This window comes from Arachis hypogaea, chromosome 9 (assembly GCF_003086295.3).
Source record: "Arachis hypogaea cultivar Tifrunner chromosome 9, arahy.Tifrunner.gnm2.J5K5, whole genome shotgun sequence".
In the NCBI taxonomy this organism is placed as follows: domain Eukaryota; kingdom Viridiplantae; phylum Streptophyta; class Magnoliopsida; order Fabales; family Fabaceae; genus Arachis; species Arachis hypogaea.
In genome coordinates this window covers 75,365,892-75,372,050 of record NC_092044.1, presented here as the reverse complement: position 1 = coordinate 75,372,050, position 6,159 = coordinate 75,365,892, and the positions used below count along the sequence as shown (strand labels likewise).

At 36.8% G+C, this 6,159-nt stretch overlaps 1 non-coding gene across 1 annotated transcript; it reads left to right on the top strand.

The window, feature by feature from the left end:
- The first annotated feature begins 4,065 nt into the window (after positions 1–4,065).
- Positions 4,066–4,169, top strand: LOC112713424 (small nucleolar RNA R71). The gene has a single exon (XR_003158397.1). It is a non-coding gene; the product is annotated as a small nucleolar RNA R71 (small nucleolar RNA).
- Positions 4,170–6,159: the final 1,990 nt, after the last annotated feature.

The following is a 6,159-nucleotide window of genomic DNA, read 5'->3' as shown; positions in this document are numbered from 1 at the left end:
AACATAAAAACTAATGAAAACATCCCTAAAAGTAGCTTAAACTTACTAAAAACAACCTAAAAACAATGCCAAAAAGCGTATAAATTATCCGCTCATCACAACACCAAACTTAAATTGTTGCTTGTCCCCAAGCAACTGAAAATCAATTAGGATAAAAAGAAGAGAATATACTATAAATTCCAGAATATCAATGAATATTAATTATAATTAGATGAGCGGGACTTGTAGCTTTTTGCTTCTGAACAGTTTTGGCATCTCACTTTTTCCTTTGAAGTTCTGAATGATTGGCTTCTTTAGGAACTTAGAATTTTGGATAGTGTTATTGACTTTCCTAGTTAAGCATGTTGATTCTTGAACACAGCTACTTATGAGTCTTGGCCGTGGCCCTAAGCACTTTGTTTTCCAGTATTACCATCGGATACATAAATGCCACAGACACATAACTGGGTGAACCTTTTCAGATTGTGACTTAGCTTTGCTAGAGTCCCCAGTTAGTGGTGTCCAGAGCTCTTAAGCACACTCTTTTGCTTTGGATCACGACTTTAACCACTCAGTCTCAAGCTTTTCACTTGGACCTTCATGACACAAGCACATGGTTAGGGACAGCTTGATTTAGCCGCTTAGACCTGGATTTAATTTCCTTGGGCCCTCCTATCCATTGATGCTCAAAGCCTTGGATCCTTTTTACCCTTGCCTTTTGGTTTTAAGGGCTATTGGCTTTTTCTGCTTGCTTTTTCTTTTTCTTTCTATTTTTTTTTCGCAAAAATTTTTTTTTCGCAAGCTTTCTTTTTCACTGCTTTTTCTTGCTTCAAGAATCAATTTCATGATTTTTCAGATCCTCAATAACATTTCTCTTTGTTCATCATTCTTTCAAGAGCCAACAATTTTAACACTCATAAACAACAATATCAAAAGACATATGCATTGTTCAATCATTCATTCAGAAAACAAAAAGTATTGTCACCACATCAATATAATTAAATTAAATTCAAGGATGAATTCGAAATTCATGTACTTCTTGTTCTTTTGAATTAAAACATTTTTCATTTAAGAGAGGTGAAGGATTAATGGATTTTATTCATAGCTTTGAGGCATGGTTACATACTAATGATCATGAAGTAGAGACACAAAGCATAGATAAACACAACATTAAAAACCGAAAAGCAGAAAGAAATAAGAACAAGGAATGAATCCACCTGAGTGAGGGTGGCGCCTTCTTGAAGGTCCAATGGTGCTTTTTGAGCTCCTCTATGTCTCTTCCTTGCTTCTGTTGAATGATTCCTAGTAATTTTGGTGTTTCTACCCTTAGTTGCTTCCAATATTTGTGTGGAGGATAACTTATCCCCTGAGGTATCTCAGGGATCTCTTGATTTGCAGCCACATGTTCTACCACTGAGCTATGACGGCTTTATATGAGTCTTTCCATCTCCCAAGACTCAGAGGTGGAAGCTTTTGTCTTCCCTTTGAGGTTTCTCTGGCCTTAGGTGCCATTAATGGTAATGGAAAAGCAAAAAAAGCTATGCTTTTACCACACCAAACTTAAAATATTGCTCGCCCTCGAGCAAGAGAAGAAAGAAGAGAGGAAGAAGAAGAAGAAAATGGAGGTGAGTGAGGGGAGATGGATTCGGCTATATGGGTGGGATTGGGTGGGAAAGAGAAGTTGAATTGTAAAGGTAGGTGGGGTTTATGGGGAAGAGTGGGTTGATGTGAGTGGTGAATGGGGCAATTGGGAAGAGGAATTGAGGTGATTGGTGAGGAGTGTTGCGAAGTGTGACATGGGGAGTAGGGGAGTGTGATTAGGATTAGGAGAGTGTAATTAGGGAATATGGTAGGTGGGGATCCTGTGGGGTCCACAGATCCTGAGGTGTCAATGAATTCCATCCCTGCACCAAATAGGCATGTAAAATGCCTTTGCACACCATTCTGGCGTTTAAACGCCCGTTGGTGCACGTTCTGGGCGTTCAACGCCCATGTAAAGCATGTTTCTGGCGTTGAACGCCAGTTTCATGCTTGTTACTGGCGTTCAGAGCCAGCTTTTCTCCTCTAGGCACATTCCTGGCGTTCAGCGCCAGGATGTTGCTTGTTTCTGGCGTTCAGCGCCAGAATGGTGCTCTGTTCTGGCGTTGAACGCCGGCCAGATGCATCTTACTGGCGTTGAACGCCAGCCTGTGCGTCCTCCAGGGTGAAAAAATTTTTTTCTTCTGTTTTTGACTCTGTTTTTAATTTTTTTGATTTTTTCGTGACTCCTCATGATCATGTACCTAATAAAACACAAAATAACAATAAAATAAAAATTAGATAATTAAAATTGGGTTGCCTCCCAACAAGCGCTTCTTTAATGTCAATAGCTTGACAGTGGCTCTCATGGAGCCACAAGGTGATCAGGTCAATGTTAGTGTAGTCCCAACACCAAACTTAGAGTTTGGATATGGGGTCTTAACACCAAACTTAGAGTTTGGTTGTGGCCTCACAACACCAAACTTAGAGTTTGACTGTGTGGGCTCTTCTTGACTCTGAACTGAGAGAAGCTCTTCATGCTTACTCTCTTCTGTCATAGAGGGATGGCCATGTGCCTTAAACACAAGCTAGTCCCCATTCAATTGAAGGACTAATTCACCTCTTTTGACGTCTATCACAGCTTCTGCTGTGGCTAGGAAAGGTCTTCCAAGGATGATGCAATCATCCTCTTCCTTCCTAGTGTCTAGGATTATGAAATCAGCAGGGATGTAAAGGCCTTCAACCTTTACTAACACGTCCTCTACTATTCCATAAGCTTGTCTCAATGACTTATTTGCCAATTGTAATGAGAACAAGGCAGGTTGTACCTCAATGATCCCTAGCTTCTCCATTACAGAGAGTGGCATAAGATTTATCCCTGACCCTAGATCACATAGAGCTTTTTCAAAGCTCATGGTGCCTATGGTACAAGGTATTAGGAACTTGCCAGGATCTTGTTTCTTTTGAGGTAGAGTTTTCTGAATCCAAGTATCTAGTTCACTAATGAGCAAGGGAGGTTCACTTTCCCAAGTCTCATTACCAAACAACTTGGCATTCAGCTTCATGATAGCTCCTAAGTATTGAGCAATTTGCTCTCCATTCACATCTTCATCCTCTTCAGAGGATGAATAATCTTCAGAGCTCATGAATGGCAGAAGGAGATTTAATGGAATCTCTATGGTCTCTATATGAGCCTCAGATTCCTTTGGATCCTTAATATGGTACTCCTTCTTGCTTGAGGGATGTCCCAGGAGGTCTTCCTCACTAGGATTTTCGTCCTCCTCCTCCCTTGTGCATTCGGCCACATTGACTAAATCAATGGCCTTGCACTCTCCTTTTGGATTCTCTTCTGTATTACTTGGGAGAATACTAGGAGGAGTTTCAATGACTTTCTTACTCAGCTGGCCCACTTGTGCCTCCAAATTTCTAATGGAGGATCTTGTTTCATTCATGAAACTGAAAGTGGCCTTTGACAGATCAGAGACTATATTGGCTAAATTAGAAGTGTTTTGTTCAGAATTCTCTGTCTGTTGCTGAGAAGATGATGGATATGGCTTGCCATTGCTCAGCCTATTGCGTCCACCATTGTTAAAGCCTTGTTGAGGCTTTTGTTGATCCTTCTAGGAGAAATTTGGATGATTTCTCCATGATGGGTTATAGGTGTTTCCATATGGTTCACCCATGTAATTAACCTCTGCCATGGCAGGGTTCTCAGGATCATAAGCTTCTTCAGAAGCTGCCTCTCTAGTACTGTTGGATGCATGTTGCAATCCATTCAGATTTTGAGAGATCATGTTGACCTGTTGAGTCAACACTTTGTTCTGAGCCAAAATGGCATTCAGAGCATCAATTTCAAGAACTCCTTTCTTCTGAGGTATCCCATTATTCACGGAATTCCTCTCAGATGTATACATGAACTGGTTGTTTGCAACCATGTCAATGAGTTCTTGAGCCTCTTCAGGCGTTTTCTTCAGGTGAATAGATCCACCTGCAGAATGGTCCAATGACATTTTCGAAAATTCAGAGAGACCATAATAGAATATATCTAATAGGGTCAATTCTGAAAACATGTCAGATGGACATCTTTTGGTCAACTGCTTGTATCTTTCCCAAGCTTCATAGAGGGATTCACCGTCTTTTTGTTTGAAGGTTTGAACATCCATTCTCAGCTTGCTCAGCTTTTGAGGAGGAAAGAATTTATCCAGGAAAGCAGTGACTAGGTTATCCCAGGAGTCCAGGCTATCCTTAGGTTGTGAATCCAACCATATTCTAGCTCTGTCTCTTATAGCAAAAGGGAAAAGCATGAGTCTGTAGACTTCAGGATCAACTCCATTTGTCTTTACAGTCTCACAGATCTGCAAGAACTCAGTTAAAAACTGATAAGGATCTTCAGATGGAAGTCTATAAAACTTGCAGTTTTGTTGCATCAAGGCAACTAGCTGAGGTTTCAGCTCAAAGTTATTGGCTCCAATGGCAGGAATGGAGATGCTTCTTCCATCAAATTTGGACGTTGGCTTTGTGAAGTCACCAAGCATTTTCCTTGCATTATTATTATTATTTTCGGCTTCCATCTCCTTCTCTTGTTCGAAAATTTCTGAAAGGTTATTTCTGGATTGTTGTAATTTAGCTTCTCTTAGTTTTCTCTTCAGAGTCCTTTCAGGTTCTGGATCAATTTCAACAAGAGTGCCTTTTTCCCTGTTCCTGCTCATATGAAAGAGAAGAAAACAAGAAAAGAAAGAGGAATCCTCTATGTCACAGTATAGAGATTCCTTTATGTTAGTAGAAGGAGAAAGGGGTAGAAGAATCCAAATACAAGGGATATAAGAAGTTCGGATTCTTAGATGAAGAGAGGTGAAGAGAAGTGTTAGTAAATAAATAATTAAATAGAAGAAGAAAAGAGAGGGAAATTTTGAAAATAGTTTTGAAAAAGTGGTTAGTGATTTTCGAAAATTAAAGATAATATATAATTAAAGTTAAAATTTAAAACAATTAAAAAGAATTTTTGAAAAAGAGATGAGATATTTTCGAAAATTAGAGAGGGATAGGAAGTTAGTTGGTTTTGAAAAAGATAAGAAACAAACAAAAAGTTAGTTAGTTGATTGAAAAAGATTTTGAAATTAAAATTTAAAAAGATAAGAAGATAGGGGGTTAGATAAGATATTTTGAAATCAAATTTTGAAAAAGATAAAATTTTTGAAAAAGATAAGATAAAAAGATAAGATTTTTAAGAAAAAGATATTTTGAAAAAGATTTAATTTTTAAAATTACTTAACTAACAAGAAACTACAAGATAAGATTCTAGAACTTAAAGATTGAACCTTTCTTAACAAGAAAGTAACAAACTTCAAATTTTTGAATCAATCACATTACTTGTTAGCTAATTTTCGAAAATTTGATATAAAGATAAGAAAAAGATTTTGAAAATAATTTGAAAAATATTTTTGAATTTTTCGAAAAATTAAAAAAATGAAAAAGATATAATTTTTTTTTGAAAAAGATTTTGAAAAGATAAGATTTTAAAAAATTGAAATTTTGACTTGACTTGTAAGAAACAACTAATTTTAAAAATTTTTGACCAAGTCAACCCAAAATTTCGAAAATTTGGAGGGAAATAAGGAAAAGATATTTTTTTATTTTTGAATTTTTTATTGATGAGAGAGAAAAACAACAAAAATACTCAATGCATGAAATTTTTAGATCAAAACAATGAATGCATGCAAGAATGCTATGAATGTCAAGATGAACACCAAGAACACTTTGAAGATCATGATGAACATCAAGAACATAATTTTAAAAAATTTTTGATGCAAAGAAAACATGCAAGACACCAAACTTAGAGATCTTTAATGCATGGACTCAAACAAGAAACACAAAATATTTTTTATTTTTATGATTTTCTTAATTTTTTTGGATTTTTATTAATTTTTTTCAAAAATAAAGTTTAGAAAAACGAAAAAGAAAAGAAAAATTTTGAAAAAGATTTTTGAAAAAAAAATTACCTAATCTGAGCAACAAGATGAACCGTCAGTTGTCCATACTCAAACAATCCCCGGCAACGGCGCCAAAAACTTGGTGGACGAAATTGTGATTCAATTGTTATTCCATTTTGCAAAATTCATTGCTTTTCATTCCCCGGCAACGGCGCCAAAAACTTGGTGTATG